The sequence below is a fragment of the Elephantulus edwardii genome, unplaced genomic scaffold (assembly GCF_000299155.1).
Source record: "Elephantulus edwardii isolate Elephantulus edwardi_28Jun2011 unplaced genomic scaffold, EleEdw1.0 scaffold00174, whole genome shotgun sequence".
NCBI lineage: Eukaryota > Metazoa > Chordata > Mammalia > Macroscelidea > Macroscelididae > Elephantulus > Elephantulus edwardii.
This window is the reverse complement of record NW_006399924.1, coordinates 6800630-6812776: the sequence shown is the minus strand read 5'-3', so window position 1 is coordinate 6812776 and position 12147 is coordinate 6800630.

Here is a 12147-nt window from a genome sequence, read left to right as displayed (position 1 = left end):
AAACAAAGCTTCTCAACCCTGGGACGATTGGCAGCATCATGATAGATGGTGAAGAGATTGAGAGATTGAGAAACCTCTAGGCTCCAAAAAAGGACTAATTTTGAGCTTTAATTAAACATACTTTTGACTGTCAGTAGGAGGGAGGATAGACTGTAGTCGTAAAAATTTCCATGAACTTTGAGTGTCTTCAGACAGAAAATATCATTCCTTCCATTTTTAGATAGAGCAATTAGAATATAAAGAGGTTGGTCTACAGGGTCATAGAGTAGGGTTTCTGGGTGAAAAAGAATCTGGGCAACATAAAAATGGCCGTGTCTTAGCTCCATTAAGTCCACAATGGAGAACAGTCTCCATTAGCAATATCGACACCACCATTCCACGAGGTCAGACATACCTCTCTTGTACCTCTTTCTATCAATTCCAACACCAACTTTCCACTGCCCAGGGTTCTCAGTGCTCTACCACTGGGTCTGTAATACATTGCAATGGCCACTCAGCTTAAAGAACCATATTTATTAGCAAAGTTAAAAGGTTACAACTCAGGTCAGCATCAGGATATAATTCTTCATTCAGGACAGCTCAAGTGTGCTTGTAGGCCCTTCAACCTTCAGGCTTGTGGTTTTAAGCCAGTGTTGCAATATACTCTTAGTCCTGCCAATGATAGTATCTCCCGTGCCCAGTATTCCAGGAAGATTGGGCAGAAGCCGCTGACTCTGGCTCTGTGGATCAGTGGTCCCAGACCAGCTCTATCTCATACTCATCTCTAGTTCTTCACTCTGACTGCTGCTGCTTTTGTGTATGTAGGTCTGTCAGATGCAGGAATCTCTGGCCTCTAAGGACTCAAGCTGCATTCTCTGCTGCTTCTTCCTTGCTGGTAGTGACATTCCCAGATTTCGCAGCTGAGCCTGCTTGACTTAAGGCTTGCGAGATGTAAAAAAATGACCAATCCCCTAATGGAATAGACTATACACTCTATTTGTAGGTTCCTGCCTAGCCATGTGGCAAAAATTAAAAGCAATGGCCTAGGAAAGTAATTTTGAACAATAAACCCACTATACCACAACCTGTTTCCAGGACAGGAGACTCAGGTGGTACAAATAGTTAACACATGTGGCTGATAACCTCTGAAAGGCTGGAGGGTCAATCCACTCAAAGGGTTCTCAGAAGGAAGGTTTGGTAATCTACTTCCGAAAACTCGGCTGTTGAAAACCCTCTAGCGCATAATTCTCAACACACGTGGGATTGTCATGAGTCAGAGTTGACTCAAAGGCAGCTGATGGTGGTTTCCAAGGTAGCACTCCTCTGCTCTCAGAAAGTAGGTGGGACAGATATGCCCTCTGGTAGACAATTGAGGTGACTAGAGCCATTGATGAGGGGAGTTCTGTAGCACCCACATTCACAGAACTACCATCACTTTTTACCTGCAATGCTAACTTAAACACCCCACTCATATTCATAACTTCTTTACTAAGTCAAGGGGCTGAAAGATCAGGCTATAAATTATGCAGTTGCCAAAACTTTTTGGAAAGAATACTGGAAGAAGAAATAGCTATTGATTCCCAGGCTATCATATTGGAACAATTCAGTGGGACTATTGTTGTTGTTATTGTTCCCTCACACTTTCTGACACACGAGAGCCCATTGCAGCAGTCACTGTGTCAATTCAGCTGGTCAAAGTCTCCCTCTCCTTTGCCGACCCTCCATCTTTCTGAGCATCATGTCCCTCTCCAAGGAATAGCCCCTCCTGGCAACATGCCCAAAGTATGTGAAACAAGTCTCATCATCTTTGCCTACAAAGTGTACTATGGCTGCATCTTTTCTAAGATATATTTATTTGTTCTTTTGATCATTCATGGAATGTTCAGTGCTCTTCAACCAACACTGCAGCTCAAAGATAACAATTCTTCCATCATCCTCATTTGTTGCCTAGCGCTCAGATTCATGGCAAGTGATTGCAAAGACCATGGCCTGAATCAGACCAACCAAGCTGACATCATTACTCCCCAATAACTTGGAGACGTCCCAACTGCAGACTTTCTCAGTGCATTACATCTCCTGATTTTCTGACTATTGATACCAAGACTGTTAATTGTGGATCCAAGTACGATGAAGTTGTTGACAGTTTCAATCTTTTCTCCATCTGTCATGATGTTGTCTATCAGTCTAGTGGTAAGAATATTTGTTTTCTTGACATTGAGATGCAATCCATATTGAAGGCTGTATTTGTTTACCCTCTGCAACACATGCTGCAAGTCCTCACTTTCAGCAAGCAAGGTTGTGTCATCTGCATTTATTGATGAGTCTCCCTTTGATCTTGATGCCATGTTCCTCTCCAGAGTCCAACTTCTTGAATAATTTGCTCAGCATACAGATTGAATAGGTGTGGAGAGAGAATGCAATCCTGATGCACTCCTTTCTTAATATTAAACCATGTAGTGTCCTCTTGCGCTGTTCACACAATAGCCTCCTTGTCTAGGTATAAGCTTTTCATGAGTACAGTCAAGTGCTCTGGGATCCCCCTTCTTCTCAGTGTTAGCCATAACTTGTTATGATCCACACAGTCAAATGCCTTTGCATAGTCAATAAATAATAAATCTTCTGATAGTCTTTACTTTCAGCTGGGATCCATCTGACATTAGCAATGATATCCTGGTGTCATGGCCTCTTCTACATTTCACTTCAACTTTTAGCAGTTTCCTATCTATGTATTGTTCTAGCCATTTTTCAGTGATCTTTAGCAGAATTTTGCTTGCATATGATGTTAATGATATAGTTTGACAGTTTCCACATTCTGTTGGGTCACTTTTTTTTTAGAATGGGAGCAAATATTGACTCTTCCAATCTGTTGACCAGACAACTGTCCTTGAAATTTCTTTCCTGGCATAGACTGGTGAGTGCATCTAGGGCTGTAAACAAGTCAGTTGGTATCCTACTTATTCCTGATGCCTTATTTTTTGCCACTGCCTTCAATGCAGCTTCTGCTTACTCCTTCATAACCATTGGTCCTGCTCATATTATCCAACTACTGTTCTTTCTTAATTGTTTCCAACTTTTGCTTTCCATTCACCAGTTATCATGAATGTGTCTTGATTGCTCTCAAAGGTACGCAGTTCGAATCCACCAGATACTGTGCCGGAGAAGGCGGGGCAATCTCCTCCTATACCACTTGGATCTGATATGAAGGTACACACATGCAAAAATAATAATTTTTTTAAAGTGTCTTGATTTCATGTTTGGTCAATTTCAGACTTCAAGATTTGTTAAAAATTTTCAATTTCTTCCTTTTGGGCTCTAGATATAGGAGTATATATTGGAATAATATACTATTATTCAAATATATAGGACTATTGTTTTGTCTTGTTGTTATGTGCTGCTGGGTCACCTGCAACCCATGGTGAACCTATGTACAGCAGCTCTGAAGCCTGCTCTGTCCTCACTGATTCCATTACACCAACCCCCATTGCCCCAGTTACAGTATCAATCCCTAGTCCCTCCTGGTCACATGCCCAAATATGTGAGACAGAGCTTCAAAATCCTAACTTCCAACTAGAAACTTGATTTCATCCTTTCCAGGACAGACCTATTTGTTTTCTTGGAAGTCCATGGTATGTTCAAGGCTCTTCTATAACACCACGACTCAAAGACATAAATTCTTCTGTTATCTTTAGTCATTGTCCAGCTCTCTGATGAATAACAAATAATAGTGAAGACCATGGCCTGGATTAGGCACACCTTAGTCTCTAGACTGACTTTATTGCTCCTGACAGCAGATTTTCCCAGCGCAATTAGTCTTTTGATTTCCTGACTACTGGTGTCGAGAGTGTTGATTGTAGAGCTTAGCAAGCTGTAACTGTTAACCTGAATCTCTTCTACATCTATCATGGTGCTGCCAGTTGGCATAGTGGTGAGAATATTTGTTTTCTTGATGTTGAGCTTCAATCCATATTGAAGACTATAGCTCTTGACCTTCTGCAGCAGGCGCTTCAGGCCCTCCTCGGTTTCAGCAAGCAAGGTTGTGTCATTTGTGTAACATAGGTTATTGATAAGTCTTCCTCCAATCCTGATGCAGCATTCTTCTTCATAAAGCCTAGCCTCCTTGATCTGTTCTGCATATAGATTGAAAAGGTATGGAGATAGTACACATGCCTGACGTACCACTTTCCTGATTTTGAACCATGCAGTATTTCCCTGCTCTGTTCTGAGGATGGCATCCTAGTCTGAGGGTAGGTTTCACATTGAGTTATAGTCAACTTGATGACACATAGTAATATTAAGTGGAAACTGAGAGCTCTGAAAACTTAACTGATAAGAAGTTGTGCTGTCAATCCAAAGGCATGAGGTTCATATCCACCAGTTGCTCCATGGAAGAAAGATGGGCAGTCTCCTCCCATGTAATTTACACACTCTGAAAATCTGCTGAAGGGTTAGCCATGAGTTGATTTTGACCCAATGCTGCATAACAACAACAGGAAGTAGAAATTAGACATTTAAAAATGAATGCATGAATAAACAAATAAATAAATAAGTAAAAGAACAGTTAATCTGCTCTCTTTTACTGAGCCCTGCTTTGCGTTTATTTGCAAATGTAAACCTGATGTTTATGATACCTGAGCAATGGCCTCATTGCTACTTGTGGAACAAACATTTCTGTTTTGCAAACATTTGCCAGAAAAGCAAATATTTTTCAGTTACAGAGAACACCTGGGGAATGTCAGGGCACTAGGGCACGGCTAAAGGAAATACTTAGAGTATTTGTGTAAACTAATATTGGTATGTGTGAAGAAACCTTTCTCCTTACTTACTCCCAGAACCCTCTTGGGAACATTCTGCAAGGTCTGACTCCCGAGGGCCCCAGCCCTGGCTTCCCTGTAACATCACTATTGCTTCCAACTGAAAGCAAGAGTTCATTTTTGTTACACACTACTTGACTTGCTCCACCAGCTTCTAATAATTATTAGCAAGAACCAAAGCTTGGTAGACTGTCAGAGAAAGACTTGTTAACAACAGGGAAAGAAAGGTTACCTGCTTCCCTCCCAAGGCCATGGCATGAGGAGAAAAGGAGGTCACGTCTCAGGTTGGGCTTACTGCATATTTGTTTCCCCCAGGCTGGCTTCTAGGCCTTGTGTGGTCTTTCACAGGTATCAGAGAACAGTCCTAGCCCTGATCAAATGTCAACCTGGAGTACAGTAGAGGTTTCATACTAGAGACATTGAAATAAATTAGTGCTATGGGTGATAGCTGTTTGCCTGAGGGCTTCTGCTGGGCCAGAAAGGTAGGACCTTTTCCCTGGGCCCGGTGAGTACAGCTACTATCAGCTGCAGTTTATGCCCAGAGAAAGCCTCAAGTTCCTAGAGGAGAAGATATGTAGGCCAGGAAACACTGGCACTATTTTACCAATGAAGATACAAATTGGAGCATACAAGCTGAGCATGCAAAGGCATTTGAGTTCTTAGTGCCCTCCCTCCTCGCTGGCTTTGGACAGGTTTTCTTTGCTGTGATCATTCTCCATGAATCATCATCCTTAGAAAGTGACCCAGACAATGGAGAGTGAATAATGAATTCCCCAAATGGTCTTTTGTATCTCTGCCTTGAGGGTTTGGGAAATAACTTGTATTTCAATTATTCTGACTTAGACTCTTAAAATGGAAAGGATTTTAGAGATAATCAGGGCACTGTGGCCACATGGAAAGGCCAGAAGTCAAGATGTGAGGCCCTGAACTTCTAGTCTTGTTGCTAAAATAGACTCAGCTACCATTTATTGGTTTAGGTACGTTGTTAAGAAACACCAGTCTTTGAAGAAAAACATTATATTTGGAAAAGTAGAGAGTTAGGGAAAGATAGGAAGATCCTCAACAAGATGGATTTACACAGTAACTGCAATAATGGACTTGAGCACAACAGAAATTGTGAGGATGACAGAGGACAGGACAAGGCTTTGAGCAACTGTTCATAAAATATCACTATGAGTTGTAGCCAATTCTGCGGCACCTAAAACAACCATCTACTAAAGGCTTTCCCATGTCAGGCACTAGGACGAGGCAATTCTCAGACAAGAAGTTAGATTCCCTTACAAACACTTGCAAAGGTGAGGTGAGTTGAGGATAAACTGTCCTTATCTGGAGAGAGAAAGCTCACTGGACCTGGTTCCTGTGCTGTTTACAACAGCAACCTTAATGACCTTGGGCATGACACTTAACATTTCCATGCTACTCTTTCCCTACTTGTACAGTCATATGATTTGTGTTGGCTCTGAGGGAGAAAGATGGACAATCTCCTATGTGATTTACAGCTTCAGAAACCTGCTAGCAGGTCGGCTATGAGTTGGCTCTCATCCAACAGGAATGACAGTTACGAGTTTATTCACAAATTTTTTAACCTCCTTGGATCAAAATTTTGTCCTGTGAGAGCTACAGTTTAAAAAATCCTTTACAGTCTCCATTTCCTTTCCTAACATTGTCTAAGCGGAGATGTCCTGCAGAGAGATCTTAGATAACTAGGTCGTCCACGTTGTTAATAGTAGAACCATCACAAGGATCCAAACTCAGTGACATCCCTTGCTTCCAGGCAAGGCATCCCAGTTTTCCACCTCATGTGTTGGAGAAAGTGTAGTCAGAGTGTTCTTTGGGGTCAAGGATGATGAAGCTTCGTTTCTTATAATTGGATTATGTGGCTACGTGAGGTTATTCCTTGGAGAGGGACATCAGGCTTGAACAGATGGAGGTCAGCAAAGCAGAGGAAGACGTTCCCCTACAATGAGATTGATTGACACAGTGACGCCAGCAATGGGCTCTCAGAGCTGGTGAGGATGGTACAGGATAAGGCAGGGTTCAGGTCTGTTGTTCAGAGGGTTACCATGAGTCCTACTCACCTCGATGGCACCTAACAACGACATTGGTATGTATTTTCTGGAGGGACTCAACTCTTTGCCAGGCATTAGCCCTGTTATATGATTTCAGCTGGATAGATTGGAGATGTGTCTGGGTGTACTCAATAACCACATCAGTTTTTGGAGACCAATGATATTTGTTTGTATTAGTATCTTCTGTGCAGCTACCTCACATCTGTCCATGGAGGCTTGGGTGCAGCTGTGACACTGACCAGGATTCAGTGGAGCTTCCAGACAGACGGACAAGAAAGGAAGGCCTGGTGCTCTTCCAGAAGATCAGCCAGGGAGGCCTGTAGGGAACACCTGGTTCACTCTTCTTGCCCGTGAGTCTGGGCTGGACTTGGTGGCAACTAGCAACAGGGACAAGAATCTTCTACTTATCTGTCTCTGCTATTTGCCTGCCATGTTTATTTTTCCAAATTGGTGATCAAAACACACATGGTAATCACAGGAAAGAGCAAGGTGATACCATATCCTGTGTGGTCCAAGCTTCCCCCATGAGGTTTCTATTGTTTGCCCTCGTTAAGCAGGCTTCACTACTTCACGTCATCACCGTTCTCACTTAGCTCCCTTGGTGGTGGCAGTGGCCTCAGTTCTGTTCCTCTCTCCCCTCGTCCCCTCAGTTCTAGAATTGGATCACTAACCAGTGTGCAGCCTGGAGTGTGATGAGAATGCCTTAGGAGAAGGCAGAGTCCAGCAGGATCCCAACAGTGCTCTGGCAATCGGTCTGTCTCACCTCGAAGGCATCCGCATCCCAGTCTCCTTGCCTGCTGGAAGAAAGATTGGAAAAGGGTGGAGGTGTCGGTAAACAACTCCTTGTAGTGCATCTGAAGTGAGAACAAGGAAGAAATGAGGCATTTCTCTAGTCACAATGGGGTGTGTGTGTGTGTGTGTGTGTGTGTGTGTGTGTGTGCATGTGTGTGTGTGACACCCCCTGAAATGAGCTCCCACCCACTGGTGAGTGGAAAATTAGCTTTGGCAAGTGGAGAACTAGGTGACAGGTGAGGGAGCCAGCAGGGTATCGCAGTGTTCTACTATTGCTGTTTGCTGGTGTTGCTAACAATATCTCTTTGGCCCTCCCTCTCTGAACTGTAATTAGCCAAAGGAGAAGAGGCCCAAGCGGGCCCAGAGGCGTGGGAGAGTGGTATGAGGACAGCAGATCAGCCTTGTGACCCTTTGAAGAGAGCTATGCACCTTAAAGGTGGACTGTTCTAAGCAAGTTGGGGACCGGGGGCATTTTCCTGATGGTTCACGTGTAAAGCTGTGTGCTTTCCGTTTCTGTGGTGGGTGGAAGAAGAGATGGAGCTCCAGGAATGAAATCCTGGGAAGTTCAGCCATATGGCGTGATGTTGGAGGCAGTGCACAGCAGGCCTGGAAGGTGGAAGACTGGGGTTCTTGGACTGTGTCTGCTACCTGGCTCTGCCTGACTCTGGCTCTGCCTTAGAATCTCTCCGTGACTCTGCTTCTCTAACTGTAACGTGGGACAAATCATTGTACTGCTAACCTGCCCTTCGTGAAAGTAAACCTTGAAGAGGCCCTTTGGAAATGCTGTGAGCATGGCTCCAAAGATAAGACCAGGGGGATTTGCCAAGCCCATCGGGAGCAGCAGGCTGCCTCCATGTGAGTTTCCACAGCCAGTGCACCGACAGGGATTTAATCACCTCACATCCATAAATCTAATGTCCTGTCTCTAGGAGAGCAAATAAGTAGAGGGCCGGCTGACGCTGAGCTACTGTCTGATCTTACCGCCCCCCCTGGGCCTCTCCTACCCCCACCTGAGACGGTGATCTCGAGTCCTCCTCAGCCTGCTCTGGGCCTGTCAGTTTAATTTAACAAGGATTCTAGAAAGGTTTGATTTAATCAAACCCGTTGCTGCATCCACCCTGCTCAGGGGTCCCGCAGTGTCACCACCGAGGCTCAGATTAGACAGTGACAATTACTTCTCCTTCCCTGTCTGTTGTCTCACCTCCCTTTGTGTCCCTGAAGGAAACAGGGAAGCTGGCCAGTCTTGTGGAGCCTAAGAATAGATAGATGCTGGATGATCAGAGCAGGGAAACAGGCTCCAGCGGCTGGAGAAAGCCCCTCCCTTCGCCTTACATGGCCTTGTTTAAGGCCAAGTAGCAGCCTGTGAGGTTGGGGGGTGGGGGTGGGGGTGTGGGAGTAGAAAGGGCTCCAGGCTGCCTGAAAACAGAGCCGTGCCATTCTTGAGGGCCTTTGGGCTAAAGCCAATGACCCTGTGGTGGGGAAGGTGACTGTGTGTGTGTGTGTGTGTGTGTGTGTGTGTGTGTAAGGGGTGAAGTAGCTGCATGCTCTGTTGTATACCAGACCACACGCATTTCTTTCCAGGTTGTCAGCCTGGAGTCAGAAGTTTCTGGAGCTGGGAGATGACAAAAAAGGTGAGGCTCCACCCACCAGGGTTTCTGTGCCTCTGTCCTTGGCATGAGAACAGTGGGCACAGGAGAAGGAGCCACCTGAGCCAGGGGTTTGAGGGACACTCTGGGGCCAAAGGATAACTATGGGGGTAGGTGTGTGTGTGAGGTTGTGGTATCTCTTTGTAGCTAGCACAGATGTGTCAGCATACATGTATGTGCATGCACGCTCTCACGGGTGCTAACTGTCCAATATACGTATAACTGGCATGTATAAATGACATGTGTGTACACAACTGTGGTGTGTGTATATGAGTATGTATGGGTGTAACTGGAACATGTGTGTATGTGTGTTGTGTATGTGGAGTGTCAGTGGTTCAAGAGAAAGGCCTCTGGCTCAGAAACCTGAGGGTTCATTTTGGAATTCCAGAACAAATCTCTCCTCTTGGTATTTAACCCTTTCATGTTTCTCCTGTCCCGGCAAGTGGGTGCCCTGCACCTGTGCTCTCTTGAACAGCTCACAGGAGGCAGGCACAGGCCTCTTGAAGAGGAGCTTTCACAGAGGGTGATGCGAATCTGTTTCCCTTTTGCTCATTTGTGTCACATTCTTCCATTGAGCTGGGCAACTGACAGGTGCGCCCCTCCCCAGGCCCCTCTCAGATCCCCCCCTGCCACTTGTCTCTCACCGATATCCAGCAGACACTGCCATCCGCGCGAGCTGACTATGATTAGCAGAAACCTGTCCTGACAGCTCCAAAGAGAATCCCTCAAATGCATATTCTATTGAGCGCATCTCATTGCTGGTGACAGCCGCTTTATCAATTAAATTCCACGTTCCCAGTCTTTGGAGACGCCACGAACCTCCCTACCTAATAAATCACGGACCCCCAGTTATTGTTAAGTGTCTCATCAGTCTCTAATAAACTCCCTGCCAAAAGGGGCAGGTTATTTATTATGCTGCCTGGACAAGAATGAATTGGACCCATTCTTACAAGGAGAAGAGCAAATGTGCTGCCTTCCTCCCTCCAGGCCGAGGCTGTGGTGTTAAACCTGGCCATTAATCAGTGTAGGTAGGCTCTGGGCAGAGGGGAGACTGGTCTATAGAGAGATGGTAGATGGCCTGGGGTTCCTTTATGAAAGGGAGTGAGCACCCCCCACGGCAGCGCTGGCTATGGAGAGTCCAGGGGCTCAGGCCATTGCTACCCCACTGGCTCCTAATTTCTGCCTGTGAAAGCCGCCCCATAAACAATGGAGAGCATGTGCAAATGGTTATTCTCTGTGCTGGGAATAGTCAACTAAGACTGAGAGGGGGCATAAAAATACAAATTCTACCCAGAAGACCAGGTATTGTTACTTGATAAACGTATGGGTGGTTGAAGTTATTGGTGGTGCTAGGTCACTGAGCAGATGAACCAAAGCCTACAGAGGGAAAAGAGAACTGCATTTGGGAAAGGAAGCCAAGCATCTCGTCCTCCAGCGTGGTTTGCTGGACCCAGGGAGCATGGGCACTCAGAAAGCACAGCGCCAGCTCCTGGAAGAACTAGGAGTCGTTGGGTATAACAGGCTGTGCAAAGTGGGCCTTGCAGTTAGACCAATTGCCCAGGAGTCTATTCTGACCCATGACGGCCCTGCGCATGTCAAGTAGAACTGGGCTCCACAGGGTTTCCAATGGCTGAATTTTTGGAAGTGGATAGTGAAGTGTCTTTTCAGAGGTGCCTCTGAGTTGACTTGAATCTCCGACATTTCAGTTAGCAACTTCAGATGTCAATAGTTTGTACCACCCAGGGGCCAAGGGACCTGCTTTAAGTTGAATCCCTCAATTTAGGTGACTCTCTGTGGTCTGTTAGTTGAAATCCAAACTCTTGAGCTTTGTCATTAGTCAAGCCACAACCTACATTTCCAACCATATTTCTCTTTACTGTTATGTAACTACCCACCCCACACCCTCGCACTGGGAGAGCATAATGCTCTCGTTATATATTCCTTCTGGCTGCAGACAAGATTCTCCATAATGTGGGACCAAAATACCTCTGCAGCCTCATTTCCTGGTAATTGCTGCCATATCTACCTCCGTTCACATTAAAAGATGTTCTTTCCTTAAATTGGAGTTTTCATACTTACTTCTTTGTACAAACTGTTCTCTTTACCCAAAATGTCATCTGAGACTTGTCTGTCTGGTGAATGCTCTCCTTCCATCTCTGTCCTTCAAGATTAGCTCAGAAAGTTGGTCTCACTGCTTAAAGGCTTGGAGACACTTGAGCTTTGTCTCCTGGTGCTGCTGCTGCTACTGTCAGGGGTGAGAAGGATGTAAGGAGAAAGGTATTTGTCTCCTAAGACAGAAACCCCCAGTTTCCCTCAGTGTCTCAGAAGTTCTCACTGTCTCCCACACTAGGAGCAACTAAAGCCCAGAAAAATGTCAAAGCCACGTGTGATCGCACACCCATGGGTGTTACTTGCATATTTCATATTTACTCATCTTTTTTCTCAACTAGATTATCAACTTTATTAGGACAGAGGATAGAAAAAAGCCTAGACTTTACTGTCAGATAGCCAGACTTCTAATCCCATTTATGAGCTTTTGGACCTTGAGACAAATAGTGTTGCCTTGATGAGCCACTGAAGGTAATGTCTTGTTTAGCATCTGGCACATAGAAGACCTTTAGGGAAAATTCAGAAACTGTAACTTGGCCTACAGGTAATGTCTTCTCCCCAATCATCCTTAATTCTTACGTTTAAATTCTAAACTTTTTAAGTCTCCTCCTATGATCTTTCTCACCTCCAGAAACCTGCTTTCCCTTCTTTTTTTTTTTCTTTTCTATAATTATGTTTTATTAATTTTCATAAACATTTACAGAGATTTTGGGCTTCCACTCATTCATTGTTGCACTATTC